We start from the raw sequence: 17,059 nt of genomic DNA, 5'->3' as shown, positions 1-17,059 counted from the left end.
CCCGCCCCCCCCCCCCCCCGGGGTCTCCACCTTTGGGCGAGGGCGCACTGAGCACATAGTTACCTATCCAGCACCGCCCTCCCCCCCAACCCGACCCCAGCGGGGACCCTGCCGAGGCTCTGAACTTGGTCCTTCCCGGCCGCGCCCGCCACGCCCCGATCCCAGGCGTTGTGCAAGAGATCCGTGTACGCAGAGCTGCTAATATTGCGGGGCTGCGGGACCTCCTTGCTCGCCGGCATCTCTCACCGCAGCTCCCGGTGCAAGGCGGGGAGACGCGCGCTGGTGGAAGGGGCAGACGGCAAGGAAGGCGCTGCAAGGTGGGAGGCGGCCGCCCTGCTAAGAGAGAGAGCGCGGGGAGGAAAGCGCAGGAAGGGCGGGGAGGAGGGGGCGCACCGCAGAGCTGGCAGGCGCATGGAGCGGAGCGAGCGCGGGTAGGAAGGGGCGGTGGGGTGGGAGGAGGACGCACCGCGGAGAGGGAGATACGGGAGGAAGGGCCTCAGGATGGGGCTCCCGGGGGAGATGGGGCGCGGATGATGAAGCCTTTGCGCAAGCGGGTGCGTACCTACCTGCTTTTCCGGCCACCTGTGCCGGAGATCCTGGCGGGTCCCGGGCTTCACGCTGACTTGGAAAAAGGGCTCCCGATCTGGAGACCCCAAAACCCACGGACATCGGGGTGTTCTTTCAGAGTTTTGTCCCCGGACGCTGCCGCTTGGCGAAAGGGTAAGGGATAACTGGGATACTCCGCGCGGCCGTCATGGAAGGCATTTTAGAGGTCACCGAGCGGGATAAGCATATTTTCGGGTGTGTCGCAGGTTGGTGAGAACCTAGGCTGCGAGGCTCTTTCTACAGTCAGAGCTGCCCACCAACAGAGCAGAAGGGAAAATGCCCAGATCCCGGGTCAAGGAGACAGCAGCCCAAAGCCAAAACATCCCTTTTCCCTTTCTTCTCACTCCTCACCCTACCCTGGATATGATCCCAGAGGCGGCTCTGAGGGTCTAGGGCCCGCCATCCAGCTCTAGCCCAGTCTTTTAACTCATCCCTCTGACCCGGGACACAAGCAGGTGGACCAGGAGGCTTCCCTGGGATACTTGAAGTTGGAATTCAGGAGAGAGGAGGTAAAGGGGGGCATCATGAATGATGTGGGAAACAAAGGCAGGAGAAAAATTATTAAATTTCCTTATCACCTCCACCCATTGACAAGTCCTTGAAACAAACAGAGTGGCATTCCTCTAGGAACTCAACTGCCTCGATGTTAATACTTGCTAAGGGCAAAAGGCAACCTCAGCCCCACCTCTAGGATCCTGGAAGCCTACTTTAACATACAAAAATTATTTTGGAAACTTCCTTTATCGTTAAACCCCCCACGGTACATGTTGACAGTCATCCCCAAGCATATGGCCCACAGATACTCATATGAAGGGTCTCGTGACTAATATATGACTTTTTCCCAACAATAGCCAGCCCCCCTCAGGGTCCTGGAAACCTTGCTTCCAAAATTCCTTAGAGACTTAACGCTCTTCCTAACCCCCTCCCAACTTGAAAGTCTATAATGGGCCACTCCTCATGACCCTGGTGCACCTCTTTCTGCCCACAGGTCCTGTCCTTGTGCTTTAATAAAACCACTTTTTTGCACCAAATATATCTCAAGAATTCTTTCTTGGTGGTCAGCTCTGAACCCTAACGTCTTCCCTACATCCATGACCGAAGCCCACCAGTGGGTTGGTCACAACTGTAAACTCACTAGGTGGGCTGACCTAAGAGAAAGCAGCTTAGTCACAGAAAGGGAAAGTGGGGCTGGGCGCCTGGGTGGCTCAGTGGGTTAAAGCCTCTGCTTTCAGCTCAGGTCATGATCCCAGGGTCCTAGGATCGAGTCCCGCATCGGGCTCTCTGCTCGGCAGGGAGCCTGCTTCCCTCTCTCTCTCTCTGCCTGCCTCTCTGTCTACTTGTGATCTCTCTCTGTCAAATCAATAAATAAAATCTTAAAAAAAAAAAAAACTGAAGGAGGCTGAGGCAGAAGGAAATGTAAATAAAGTTAAGTTTCTTCTAAACCTAAATCTCACTAACAAGGATGTTTGACAGGAGGAATGTGACATTCCACCAGGAGACACCCAACTGTCTTCATGTTAGTGCCTCATTTGAGGGAAAAATGGCCTTGGCTTGACAATAACCAGGCCTCCAATACCCTAACAGTCTTCTTCACCCTGATAGCCCTTCTGAACACCCCCTTTGTCCTCACCTACCCAACTCCTGTGTATATAATCAGCCACTCCTCAGGATAGTGGGGGGCAGCATCTCTGCCTGCCCATGGGTCCTACCCCCGTGCTTTAATAAACCACCTTTTTGCACCAGAGACATCTTAAGAATTCTTTCTTAGGGGCGCCTGGGTGGCTTAGTGGGTTAAAGCCTCTGCTTTCGGCTCAGGTCGCGATCCTAGGGTCCTGGGATCGAGCCCCGCATCGCATTGGGCTCTCTGCTCGGCAGGGAGCCTGCTTCCTCCTCTCTCTCTCTCTCTGCCTGCCTCTCTGACTACTTTGATCTCTGTCAAATAAATAAATAAATAAATAAATAAATAAGAATTCTTTCTTAGCCATCGGCACCGGACCTCACCCTATCGAACCTCACCTAGGTTCTAGAACTTCATCAGATGGAGAGTCAGAAGATCGGCATATTGCTGCAAACCACTGCTCATCCAGAAGGCCAGCAGGCCATAGTGATGAAGTCTTAGAGTATAAGAGAGGTTCAGTAGGGTGAGGTCCAGAGACAATGACCAAGAAAGAATTCTTGAGACATCTTTGGTGCAAAATGGTGGTTTATTAAAGCACGGGGACAGGACCCATGGGCAGAAAGAGCTGCTGCCCCAGGGCTGTGAGGAGTGGTCCATTATATGCTTGCAAGTTGGGATGGAGTTGGGGGATGGTGTAAGTCTCTAAGGAATTTTGGAAGCAAGGTTTCCAGGACCTTGAGGAGCTAGCTACTGTTGGGGAAAAGGTTATTCATTACCAGTAATAAAACATTTTCATGAGACCCTTTAGATGTCTATCAGTGGGCCATATGCTTGGGAATGAATGTCGACAATATCTTGGAGATAAAGTTTCCAAAGGAATTGTTTTTGGTTTTGTTTTTAAATATTTTATTTATTTATTTGACAGACAGATCACAAGTAGACTGAGAGGCAGGCAGAGAGAGAGAGGGGGAAGCAGGCTCCCTGCTGAGCAGAGCCCAATGCGGGTCTCGATCGCATGCAGTTCTGATCCCAGGACCCTGGGATCATGACCTGAGCCCAAAGCAGAGGCTTTAACCCACTGAGCCACCCAGGCGCCCCTCCAAAGGAATTGTTAAAGTAGACTTATAGGATCCTGCTTGGGGGTAGGGGTCAGTCAGGCTAGGATTGCCCTTTGACTTAGCAAAGCCTTAAGGTGGGGGTAGTTGAGTCCCTAGAGGAATGTCACTCTGCCTGTTTTAAGGGCTTGTCACTGGGTAAGAAAATTTAATAATTTTTCTTCTGTCTCTGTTTTCCACATCAATAGCAGTGAGACATCCCAGAGAACGGGATCAGGAGTCCCATCTGGGCAGAGGGATCACAGTCCCTGAGATGTACCTTCTCCTGGCTCCCAGCTTTTGGGGATTCACATGCCACGAACGCAGTGAGTCCCTGTATATGAAATACACAGCAGAACAGCACATGGTCCAAATAGAAAATAAACCCTTTTGTGCGGGCCCAGGGATGGGACCCAAGTCAGCACAGCCAGCAACCACCATGTTCCACAACTGTTAGAGAGGAGACAGCAGACCCAAACTGGAATCACTTGGCTAAACCTCATGTTAGCAAACCAAGACTTAATATCTAACCTACCTGCAACTTTGATGCCCCCCACAAGGAATGTAGCTATTAACCAATCAACAGGAAACTTCACTGTCAGCCCTAATAAGATCAGCTCAATGAACCCATTCTATCCTCTTTAGAAGGTGACTTTGCAGGAAACAATGAGTTTCTGGCATAATTTCCTTTTCCCACCTCCTTTCCGCCTTTATTTTTTTTTTCCACCTTTAAAAATCTTTCCTTTTCTAGGGGTGCCTGGGTAACACAGTCAGTTAAGTGTCAGCCTTCAGCTCAGGTTATGATCCCGGGGTCCTGGGATCAAGCCCCTTGATGGGCTCCCTGCTCAGCAGGGAATCTGCTTCTCCTTCTCCTGCTTCCCTACCCAACACCCGCCCCTCCCCTGGCTTGTGTTCTGTCTCTCTCCCTCCCTCTCAGAAAAATAAATAAATCTTTAAAAATAAAGAAAGAAAAAAGATAATGAAAATGCAGTGTAGGGGACAAGATAGATAGCCTTTATTAACAAAGACAGCATCTCTGACACACATTGCTAAAATGTGTCACTGACCCAAACCAGTGCCAGGTCATCGGTCTTGAAATTTACCCAATGTCTAAAGAACCCACAACCCTGACCCTCATACCCTTGATTTTTTTTCCCCGCTTAAGAACCCACACTTACAAGCCATCAGGGAGTTTGGGACTTTTAGTGTGGGCTCCCAATGGTAGGTGATGACATACCAATGAACAGCCCATCTTTCTTCAATGCAAATGCTCAATGTCAGTTTTTGGCCTCTTGCATTTTGGGCCGATGAACAAATTCACAGTGGTTTGGTTGCATAAGCTGGGTACACCTTCTGCTTGGGCTGCATCAGGCCACAGCTGACAGTATCAGATTTCAGCCTGGAGTCAACCCTGGGCAGTTAAGATTGTATCTGTAAATCAGGATTCCAAAAAAGCTGGTGGCTTTCCTTTAAGATGTTGTTTGGCCAGAACTCAGGGTAGATTCTGAATCCAAACGGCAACTAAGGTATCCCTGAGCCCTTTTACTTTGTCCAACTTTGAGTCTGAATTAACTGCCCACCTTGCCAAAATATATGTGCACCAAGATGGAAAGGTGGCCAGCCTCAAAGGATCCCATACACCTGATTTTACAAGAGCTTTTGAGCAAACCGAACACCTTTTTAATGACTGAGCTACCCAGGCACCCCAAACCAAACACCTTTTTAAAGCTCCAAACATGGGGTGCCTGGGTGGCTCAGTCAGTTAAGCGTTTGCCTTTGGCTTAGGTCATGATCCCAGGGTCCTGGGATTGAACCCTGCATTGGGCTCCCAGTTCAGTGGGGAGCCTGCTTCTCCCTCTCTCACTCCCCCTGCTTGTGTGCTCTCTCTCTACCTCTGTCATATAAATAAGTAAAATCTTTAAAAATAAGTAAGTAAAGAAAGAAAGCAAGCTCCAAACATGTATCTCCAGGTGGAGACTGCCATTGTCGTCTACATTATTCTTTTTCCAGAGGCTCCAAGAGGCAAAAATCATCAGCTATGGAGACTTACTATTTTTTTTTCAGTGCTCAAAAGAATTTAAATTTAAATGTTAACCCATCCACCAGCAAAAAGCAAGGAAGTTGTGCCCTGTAATCCTTTTTCCTCCCAGCTTTCCCTGATTGGGGTGACCCTTCTGGCATTTATGAAAATAAAGTGTATAACATTTTGTATCAATTCTACAAGAAATCTAGATGGTTAGAAAGAAAACCACAGGCCTAAAATGGAGTCACTTGTGTGAGGAGCCCCATATCAGCAGACCTATAGCTTAATACGCAAGTGAAGCACAGTCCCAGGACCCAGGACCCTAACCTTTAACCAATCAACATGGAGTTTTCCGGTGGTCCACACTAAAAAATTGGTAATTCCAATCCCCTAAGGAGAGTGACCTTGCCTCAAACAATGGATTCTCTGGTAATAAATTCCTTTCTTTCTGTTCCCTCTCTACCTTGAAAAACCTTTCCTTTTGTGCAGCTCCATGGAGCTCCTTTCTGTTTGTTTGATGGGAAGCTGCCAGACCTGTGAATCCTTTAACACAGCCTGGCGGATCTTCTACAGTCTTCAGTTGCATTTTTGTTGTTTAACAAAGTGCAAATAGCCGCAAAATACAAAGCCATATTTTAACCATCCTCCCCCTACCCCCTAGCTTGTTCTGTTTTGTTTCCTCATTGCAAATATGCTTAAACCCCTGGCAGCAAATCCAGCATTTACTGGTTTAACATTCTAGGCTCTAGGGAAGCTCTCCAGGCTGGAATCCAACGACACTGCAGCTGGGGTGAAGAAGGCTGGAATTGGAACATTTTTTGCTTTTTTTCCCCTCCTCTGGCTAATGGAAAATTTGGGGTCAGCCCCGTGAATCAATGAACCTATTCCCCCCCTTGTTATTTGGAGGAAAAAGCAGCGTAAACTTTTAACTTCTTTGGCCCTTCCAAAGCTTACCTTTGAGAATATTGGGGAGGGGGGTTGCTTTCTATTCTTGATGCCAGCAGGCGGGTCTGAGGGCCCAGTGGGGGTCCTGCAAGATCAGTCAAGAGAAGCCTTGGCTTCAAGCAGGCTGGAAATCAAACAGGAGAAGCCAGCAGGAGGGGTGAGAGCAGAGTTGACAGAAGGTAGAGAGAGCAGGTAACAGCGTGGGTGTCCAGGAAACTCGGAGAGGAGGGAGTTTCTCCTATGTACAGAGTCTGGGGTTGGGGGGGGGTTGTTGTATCTTTTTTTTTTTTTTTTTTTTTAAAGATTTTATTTATTTACTTGACAGAGAGAGATCACAAGCAGGCAGAGAGGCAGGCAGAGAGAGAGGAGGAAGCAGGCTCCCTGCTGAGCAGAGAGCCCGATGCGGGGCTCGATCCCAGGACCCCGAGATCACGACCTGAGCCGAAGGCAGCGGCCCAACCCATTGAGCCACCCAGGCGCCCCTTGTTGTATCTTTTTAAAGATTTTATTTCTTTATTTGAGAGACAGCTCAAGCAGGAGGAGTGGCAGAGGGAGAGGGAGAAGCAGGCTCCCTGCTCAGCGGGAGCCCGATGAGGAACTCGATCCCAGGACCCCAGAATCAGGCTCCTGGGTGGCTCAGTTGGTTAAGCAACTGCCTTCAGACCAGAACCCCAGAATCATGACCTGAGCCAAAGGCATACACCCAGCCAACTGAGCCACCTAGGTGCCTGAGCCCAGTTTTTATTGGGGGTGGTGATCTAGTGTGTGTCTCCTCTCAGGCATCCAGGAACCACTTAGAACAAAGACAAGGGACCAGGTGTCATTCCTTGGAGCAGAAAGGTCTTGGCATTGGTGTCTAGCTCAGGTAGTCTGGGATGTGCAAAGGATAGCCTCCTCCAGCCATTGTCACCGGGTCCCTCTTTAGGTATTATTTATCCTAGAGAGAACTCTTTAACTCCTTGTCCCATAACTCCATGTCTGCTATTTGCAAGGCATGTGTAAAGTGGGGTTCCAGGATACAGGCCCCAGCAAGAATAGAAGCAGGAAAAAGCAGGTTTTGGCGGAATCCTCCAGTTTCCCTGTCTCACTCCCACCTGGAGAAGGGAACAAACACTAGTGGCATCACCCAGGCTGGATTTTGTTTCCTCTTTAGTCTATCAGGAGTGGCTAACAACAGCCTGGAGTGGGGGGGCAGGGTTATCATACCCTGTTCCTCCCTTCTTCCTTTTCTCAAACAAATGCTTTCACCTTCTTTCAGTGAGTCAGGTTGCTCTTGAGAATCCCAGACCCACCTCCCTCTTTTGGAGAACTGGGCATGAAAACTTTTTCCTTCATGATGAGCCCAGAGGCTTGGTTCCTGGACCTGTTTCAAAGGCATAAGCAGACCTATAATTGTGTTCATTGCCTTATTATTAACTTAGCTCCACATTCTGTTTTGTTCTCTACTTAACTCTGCACCTCTTTTTTTTTTTTTTAAGATTTTATTTATTTATTTGACAGACAGAGATCACAAGTAGGCAAAGAATCAGGAAGAGAGAAAGGAGGGAAAGCAGGCTCCTCGCTGAGCAGAGAGCCCGAGTCAGGGTTCGATCCCAGGACCCTGAGATCATGACCTGAGCCGAAGGCAGAGGCTTTAATCCACTGAGCCACCCAGGTGCCCCAACTCTGCTCCTTTTAACTTCATGCACGATCAATCATTCATGTTGCCTTCTGGCCCTGGCTCCTTATTTACCCAGTAACCGTAGGAACCTAAATGGGGACAGCAAGGTGGTGTTTATCTGGAAATTATCTCCTGAGCCTGATCACCTGATCATACCAGGTCCCTAATGGGGACTCATCATCCTAAAGAAAGTCTACCTCCATATTGTTTCAAGCCTCCCTCCTTCAAGATTTCAAGAAAACCCTTACCCCGCTCTTACGGACGTAAACAGTCCACAACAGGGCACAACAGGGCAAGGTGGCTTTGGGAATAATGCCCAGACTGCTCCCTGGGCTGCCTTTCTGATAGTAAAGCTTTACTTTGCTTCAAAACCCGTGTCTCAGACATTGGTGCCCAAGTTTGGTCCGGTAAACAATGATGGTCATTTCTGTGTCTGTGTGTCTGACTGTACCTGATTAAAACAAATCCTGCATGCCCTGTAAAATGTGCATATGTATGTGCGACAATGTGTGAGAGTGTGCAAGTGTATATATATTGGGGGGGTGTCCGTGTGGCTTGAGTGTGTAAGAGCTTGTATATGTGCATGTGTTGTGCATGTGGGTAGGTGGCTACGGCTCTTTTTCCTCTAACTTGTCTGACTGCAAGTGCCTGAAATTCTCCCCATAGACAGGATCACTCTTTAGGGCTGAGTTAAATTCCTCAAACATTTACTGACACGTCCTGCAAGCTCAAAAGCCTTCTGGGCTGCAGGGAGTCACAAAGAAGGCGCCGATGTCCTCAGTCACTGAGATGGGTTAGTAATTTATGCATTGTCCTTTCCAGGAGCCTCTTCAAAAATTCTCATTTCTGGGGTGCCTGGGTGGCTCAATCGTTAAGCGTCTGCCTTCAGCTCAGGTCATGATCTCAGCCCTGGGATCAAGCCCCACATCTCTCACTCCCCCTGCTTGTATTCCCTCTCTCACTGTCAAATAAATAAATAAAATCTTATTAAAAAAAATAAATAAATGGGGTGCCTGGGTGGCTCAGTGGGTTAAAGCCTCTGCCTTCAGCTCAGATCATGATCTCAGGGTCCTGGGATCAAGGCCTGCATCCGGCTCTCCACTCAGCCTGCTTCCCCCTCTCTCTCTGCCTGCCTCTCAGCCTACTTGTGATCTCTCTCTGTCAAATAAATAAATAAAATCTTTTTGCATAAATACATACATAAATAAATAAATAGAATAAAAAATTCTAATTTCTGCCCAGAAAAAAGGGGGTGCCTGGGTGGCTCAGGCTGTAGAGTGTAAAGCTATTGATCTTGGGGTTGTGAGTTCAAGACCCAGGATGTGTGTAGAGATTAATTTAAAATATTTTTTTAGGACTGCCTGGGTGGCTCAGTTGGTTAAGCGTCTGCCTTTGGCTCAGGTCATGGTCCCAGGGTCCTAGGACTGAGTTCCACGTTGGGCTCCTTGCTCCGTGGGAAGCCTGCTTCTCTTTCTCCCATTGCCTGCTGCTCTGCCTACTTGTGCTCTCTCTCTGTCAAATAAATGCATAAAATCTTTTAAAAAATAAAGCTTTGGTTTTTTTTGTAATAAAGATTTTATTTATTTGAGAGAGAGAAACAGAGCACGAGCAGAGGAGAGGGCAGAAGGAGAGGGAGAAGCAGACTTCCTGCTGAGCAGGGAGTCCCACATGGGGAGTGATCCAAGCCAAAGGCAGACGCTTAACCAACTGAGAACATGACCCAGGCCAGGGGCGGATGCTTAACCAACTGAGCCATCCAGGCGTCCCCAAATTAATGTTTTTATTTAATTCTGGTTGGTTAACACAGTGTTATATTAGTTTCAGATGTACAATAGAGTGATTCAACACTTCCATATAACACCCAGTGCTCAGCACAACGAGGGTACCCCTTAATCCCCAACACCTATTTCACCCATCCTCCACCCACTCACCTCCTCTCTGGTAACCATCAGTTTGTTCTTTCTAGTTAAGGGTTTGTTTCTTGGTTTGCCTCTCTCTTTCTTTCTCCTTTTGCTGTTTGTTTTGTTTCTTAAGTTCCACATATGAGAGGTGTCTGGGTGGCTCAGTCGGCTGGGCATCTGCCTTCGGCTCAGGGTGTGGTCCCGGGGTCCTGGGATGGAGCCCCACATTGTGGTCCCTGCTCCGTGAGGAGTCCCCTTCCCCCTCTCCTGCTCTCCCTGCTTGTATTCTGTCTCTCTCTCTCTCTGTCAAATAAATAAATAAATCTAAAAAACCAAAAACCAAAAAAACAATGCTTTTAAGCTCTGCATATGAGTGAAACAGTGTGGCATTTGTCTTTCTCTGACTGGATTATTTCCTTCAGCATTATACTCACTAGCTCCATCCATGACTTTGCAAATGGCAAGATTTCATTCTTTCTTACAGCCGAATAATATTCCAGAAGAGACATCCTTTTAAACACCTAGCTGAGCTCATAAAAAGAGATAAAATAAAATAAAAATTAAAAAATGAGGCAACCCTCCAGGGATGAAAATTAAGAGAGGATTGAAAGATCAGTGTGGTCGGGATGGGAAACTTAAGCAGTGAGAACTCTAAGGATCCTTGTCTTTCTTGTGACCTAGAACTTTCCGGCCTGCACTCTGTGGAGATGTGGGACAGAGAGCCCACAAAGAGCCCGGGCCTCAGGAGCCTGCCCACCGGTGGAGGCAGGCAATGAGGAAACTGTATGTCTGGGCCTGGACTTTTGATAAAACAGACAAGTCTCTCCTGAGAACTTGTAGCCCGAGCCTTGCCCTCATGGGTTTGGGGGTTTCCTTATATACTCCTTGAACAAGCCAGAAAACCCCAGACTGACAAGTGAACTTTTCATGGTCTCAGACATACTTCACTTTATTTTTTTTTTTTAAGATTTTATTTATTTATTTGACAGAGAGAAATCACAAGTAAGCAGAGAGGCAGGCAGAGAGAGAGGAGGAAGCAGGCTCCCCGCTGAGCAGAAAGCCCGATGTGGGGCTCGAACCCAGGACCTGGGATCATGACCTGAGCCAAAGGCAGCGGCTCAACCCACTGAGCCACCCAGGCGCCCCCATACTTCACTTTAAAGGCAGTTTTCTGGAGCCAATATAAATCCTTTTAGAAGGCATTGCCCATTCCCCAGCCAGGCTTCACGGGACCCTCACCCATAAAATCTAGATGCTTCTATACCTCATTTCCAAGTCAGGGACCCCAGGAGAAATAAGCCAGCCTGAGTAAGAGTCATGGTGATATAAAAGGACCCTTCAGAGATTGGAATTATAAAATATAGAAGACAATAAGCATGCTGAAATATTTTAACAAAATAGGAGATGGGGTTTGGAACAAGAGCAAGGAGGGGCGCCTGGCTGACTCAGGGGGTTAAACCACCAGCAACTCTTGGTTTCAGATCAGGTTCATGGTCTCAGGGTCCTGAGATAGAATACAGCCTTGGGTTCAACACTCATTGGGGAGTCTGCTTGAGGATTCTCTCTCCCTCTGCCCCTCCCCCAACCTCTCTCTCTCTCTCTCTCTCTCTCTCTCTCTCAAATAAATAAATAAATCTTTTTAAAAAGGTCTCAAGATCTGTGCGTGTAGATGGCGTCATCTGGAGTGTGAGTTGCTGCACAAGAGTATTGAAGACAATGGCTAAGGACAAACTAAGAGGTCAGAAGAACGTATTTCATACAGCCAGCCAAAACAACTTGAAGTCTAAAAGCAAAGCAAAACCAGTCATCACTAATCTTCAGAAGATAAACGTCATATATGATGAAAAAAGTTAACAGAGTGAATAAAGCTTTCATAGATATATAGGAAGAACTCACACGCTTTCTCAAAAGTTCTTTCCCTGGATGCCTGGGTGGCTCAGTTGGTTGGGCATCTGCTTTCAGATGGTCCTAAGGTGCTGGCATCTAGCCCTGAGTCAGGCTCCCTGCTGAGTCTGCTTCTCCCTCCCCGCCTGCTCATGCTCTCTCTCTTTTAATCTTAAAAAAAAAAAAAGGAAAGAAAAGAAACAGTTGATTCCTTAGCAGTGTCATGAAAATGAACGAGTTAATGTTGATAAAGCGATGAGATTAATGGCCCAGTTGTAATACACTAGAGATACATCAAAGACCCTGCAAAAGATCAACAAATTAACAGTCTTAAACAGTTTTGTTTTTAGAAATCTCATTAATGGGGGCACCTGTGGCTCAGTGGGTTAAGCCTCTGCCTTCAGCTCAGGTCATGGTCTCAGAGTCCTGGGATGAAGCCCCACATCAGGCTCTCTGCTCAACACAGAGCCTGCTTACTCCCTCTCTCTGCCTGCCTCTCTGCCTACTTGTGATCTCTGTCTGTCAAATAAATAAAATAAAATAAAATAAAAAAGAAATCTCGTTAATGTACAGGCATTGGCACATTTTAAAAACAAATGACATTAAAAAAAATGACATAAACAGATCTTGCTTATAATCTAGGAAAGTGGAATGTCAGAAGCCAACAAAATGTGATAAACTTAAAGGGCTAAAGCAGAAGGCATTTCACAAAATCAGCTCGCTGAAACAGTCAATACAACTTACTTTACATCCTTCACTTTGTAAGTGGCAGTGGATGGGTGTTTGGATTGGAGGACACACAGAAAGACAGTTTCGTGACAGTAAAAAAATAATAAGACAAACAAGGGAGGAGCTATTGCCCAACTTTTTTTGTTTTCGATGGCCTTAGGTCTACTTTAACTTTACTCTCATAAGAGGGGGGGAAAAAAACAGAAGGGTTCAGAATTGGAAGAAACGCTGAAATCCCAGAATGTAATTACTTGGGGATGGAGGGGATTTGTGGGTATTAAATCACCTTTTCCCCTGGGGGGCGAGGGGTGGGGAAGATGAAGAAAAGACTTCTAAAAATAATAATAAACATTTTTTTTGAGAGATAGAGTGGGGCAGGGTAGAGGGGGGAAGAGGGAGAAGGAGAATCTTAAGCAGGCTCCATGCCCAGAGCAGACCCCCACACAGGGCTCCATCTCACAACCCTGAGACCACAACCTAAGCTGAAATCAAGAGTTGGACATTTAACTTGAATGAGCCACCCAAAAAACCCCATGAATAAATAAACTTTAAAACAAGAGCAAGGAATGAAAGGCTATTGAAATGACATGGGAGACTTGAAAAAGAACAAAATAGGACTTCTAGGGGAGCCTAGCTGGCTGCATTGGTGGAGTGTGCAACTCTTGATCTCAGGGTTATGAGTTTGAGCCCCATGTAGAGATTACTTAAAAATAACTTTCACGGGGCACCTGGGTGGCTCAGTGGGTTAAGCCTCTGCCTTCAGCTCAGGTCATGATCCCAGGGTCCTCGGATTGAGCCCCGCATCGGGCTCTCTGCTCAGTGGGAAGCCTGCTTCCTCCTCTCTCTCTGCCTACTTGTGATCTCTGTCAAATAAATAAAATAAAAAATCTTAAAAAAATAATAATAACTTTCACAGTTACCTGGGTGGCTCACTCAGTTAAGTGTCTGCCTTCTACTCAGGCCATGATCCTAGGATCCTGGGATCCTTACCAATGTTGGGCTCCCTGCTCAATGGGGAGCCCGCTTCTCCCTCTCCCACTCCCCCTGCTTGTGCTCTCTTTCTCTCTCAAATAAATAAACAAAATCTTTAAAAAATAAAAATTAGGGGCGCCTGGGTGGCTCAGTGGGTTAAAGCCTCTGCCTTCGGCTCAGGTCATGATCCCAGGGTCCTGGGATGGAGCCCCGAATCGGGCTCTCTGCTCGGCAGGGAGCCTGCTTCCTCCTCTCTCTCCGCCTGCCTCTCTGCCTACTTGTGATTTCTGTCTGTCAAATAAATAAATAAAATAAAGATTTTATTTATTTATTTGACAGACAGAAATCACAAGTAGGCAGAGAGGCAGGCGGGGGTGTGGGAAGCAGGCTCCCTGCCGAGCAGAGAGCCCGATGTGGGGCTCGATCCCAGGACCCTGGGATCATGACCAGAGCCGAAGGCAGAGGCTTTAACCCACTGAGCCACCCAGGCGCCCCATAAATAAATATTTTTTAAAAATAAGTAAAATAAAATGAAATTAAAATTAAAAAATAAATCTTTGTTTTAAATGAAGACTTCCAGAAATTAAAAAAGAAAAAAAAAAAAAAACATGGTAAGTGAACATAAAAATAGCTGAAGAGAGAATTAAGGAAGTAAAAGATTTGAGAAATCACTCAGGAAGTAGCACACAGAGAGAAAAATATTAAAATTATGAAAGAGAAGTTAAAAGACAGGATCATAGAATGAGGTCTAACATATGCCCAACTGAAGTTCCAGAAAGAGAGAGGAGGAGGAAAGAGGAGAGGTAATACTAAAGATATGGAGGCTGAGAATTTGGCGAATTAATGAAAGACGTGAATTCTCAAATTTAGGAAACACAATGTATTAGATTCCTGGGGCCAGTGTAACGAAGTACAACAGACTATATGACTTAATACACAGAAATTTCCTTTTTTTCTTTTAAGATTTCTAATTTATTCATTTGAGAGAGAAAGTGTGAGCCAGAGAGAAGAGAAAGTGTGAGCCAGAGAGAAGAGAGCAGAGAGGGGAGAGAGAAAACCAGACTTCCCACTGAGCAGGGGGCCTGACTTGAGGCTCCATCCCAGAGATGAGGGAACAGAAGGCTGGCCAAGGCCAAAGCAAGAGCTGAAACCCAGCAACTCCTGGGTGGGACATATGTGACACTCTTTAGGAATCTCCCAACTATTCTTTTTTTTTTTTTTTTTTTTTAAGATTTTATTTATTTGACAGAGATCACAAGTAGGCAGAGAGGCAGGCAGAGAGAGAGGAAGGGAAGCTGGCTCCCGGCTGAGCAGAGAGCCCAATGTGGGGCTCTATCCCAGGACCCTGAGATCATGACCTGAGCCGAAGGCAGAGGCTTTAACCCACTGAGCCATGCAGGTGCCCCTCCAACTATTCTTAATAGCTTGCTGAAAAGGGCAGAACGACCTTGGCAATGGCCAGGCCTCTGGTATCCAGTATCTTGTAGGTCCTCTTTAGCATTGAAAGTTCTGTTGAAACCTCCCTTTTCCTTACTTCTCCCACCCCCATGGTACATAACCCGCCACCCCTCAGAGCCCTGGGGCAGCAGCTCTTTCTGCCCATGGGCCCTGTCTCCTGCGTTAATAAACCACCATTTTGCACCAAAGGTGTCTCAAGAATTCTTTCTTGGTCATCGGCTCCAGACCTCACCCCCCCACCCCGAACCTCACGTATGTTCTAGAACTTCATCAGTTGGCGCCCAAACATGGGGCTGTGAGTCTTTAACATCTGGACTCTGAGCTTCCGTGCAAAATTAGTGAGTACTTTCTCTCCTCTTCCTTTAGTCTCCTTTCGGGGGTTTTTCTGGGAGTGTGGTCTTAATGGAACACTTGCATGTCGATTGCTCAGGCTGTAATCCCCTAGCCCATGGTTACTCTACAGTGAGGAGAATGTCTGCCTTTTGGCTGGAAGTTAGTACCTTGGCCAGAATGGTAATAAGACCCAGAAACTTGATGCCCTCTCTTCCTGTTCTTACAGAAAGTTGTCAGTCTTGTGTACAGGACAGCCACCTAAGTCACCAGGATGGCTGCTAATCTTAAGACTCCTGTGTGAGGTTTCCTCCTGATGGATCTAATGTGATCCCCTCCACATCCCAGGTCTAGCCACTTCTGGCCACGGAACCTCCACTGGGAGCCGGCCAAAACCAGTACCCGATTGAATTAAAATGCAACCGGGATGATTTCTCAGGGAATTTGGTTGTGAGGACCACATGTGTTGGAAATATTGCATAGACCATGATGGATTTCAGTCTTACTGTTTCTTGTCAGTGTTCCTTACTAACTACTTAAAGCTATGAAATTTGGTAATTTATCCTTGTAAAACTTGTATTTTCCATGGGTTAAAATGGCAAAACAGTAGGCAGTCTTCAGGACAGACAATGGCATGGCATGGCACAGTATTTTGGTCCATTCGCCAGGCACCCATCAGCAGCCTAGGATGCGATGGGGAAGGATAGGGGTGCCGTCACCCCTCCGGGGCCTTTTATGGCAGGAATGCCTTCCTGGGAAAGGCAGGATCGTGATCAATAGTGATGTCCTGTTGAGGGACGCCTCCAGTCACTTTTAACACACAGGAACCTCTGACATAATCCTGCATGGGACACCACCCAGGAGTCAGGGGGGATTTGGTAATGGATCTTCTTTACTTTCCTGGGAGCATGGCCTCAGTAGGCTTCTTCAGTTCCCAAGGACTCTGCCTTAGGGTGCCTTTTAACCCACTGGAAATAATTTGGATTGCAAAACTTAGGAAAGGACTGAGCTCCTGTAACACTGCATGGTCTCAGTGGGCTCTGTCAGTTAGATCTCCTCCGCAGGAAACAGGGCAAATGGACCTAGGGTTTGAGCAATGAAGGTATCCTAGGCTTTCATTGCTCTGTACCAGGACGCTCCCTGGTGGTCTAGTGGTTAGGATTCCGCGCTCTCTCTCTCATTGCTCTGCACCAGGACCCTGACCTAGGGGACTTTTGCAGAATGTGTTCACCCAAATGAGTCAGCCACTAAACTCCCTCCTGACACATTGGATGATAATTATCTAAGTAAGCCATCTCCTGGTAAACCCAGGTTGCTGGAGGATGCACAGGCCATCCCTAGCAAAGGGGACTCTGACTTTCTCTCTGTTCCTGCTAATAGATGTGGGGGTTTCTCCCTCACTCACTTTGATGTGGGAAACAGAGGCAGAAGAAAAATTATTAAATTTCCTTACCCTCTGACAAGCCCTTAAAACAGGCAGAGTGACATTCCTCTAGGGACTCAACTACCCCCACCTTAACTTAAGGCTTTGGTAAGGGCAAAGGGCAATCCTAGCCTGCCTGACCCCTACCCTCAACCAGAATCCTATAAGTCTACTTTAACAATTCCTTTGGAAACTTTATCTCTAAACCTCCAGGATAGTGTTGACAAACATTCCCAAGCATATGGCCCACTGATAGACATCTAAAGGGGCTCACGAGAAGGTTTTATTACTGGTAATAAATAACATTTTCCCCAAACAATAGTTAGCCCCTCAAGGTCCTAGAAATCTTGCTTCCAAAATTCCTTAGAGACTTGGGCCATCCCTAACCCCCTCCCAACTTACAAGTATATAATAGA

At 47.1% G+C, this 17,059-nt stretch overlaps 1 pseudogene; it reads left to right on the top strand.

Annotated features, from left to right (window-relative positions):
• Positions 1 to 87: 87 nt before the first annotated feature.
• Positions 88 to 12,010, top strand: LOC125082554 (ribosomal biogenesis factor-like; annotated as a pseudogene).
• Positions 12,011 to 17,059: the final 5,049 nt, after the last annotated feature.

This window comes from Lutra lutra, chromosome 12 (assembly GCF_902655055.1).
Source record: "Lutra lutra chromosome 12, mLutLut1.2, whole genome shotgun sequence".
Lineage (NCBI taxonomy): Eukaryota > Metazoa > Chordata > Mammalia > Carnivora > Mustelidae > Lutra > Lutra lutra.
This window is presented reverse-complemented; position numbering and strand designations above follow the sequence as displayed.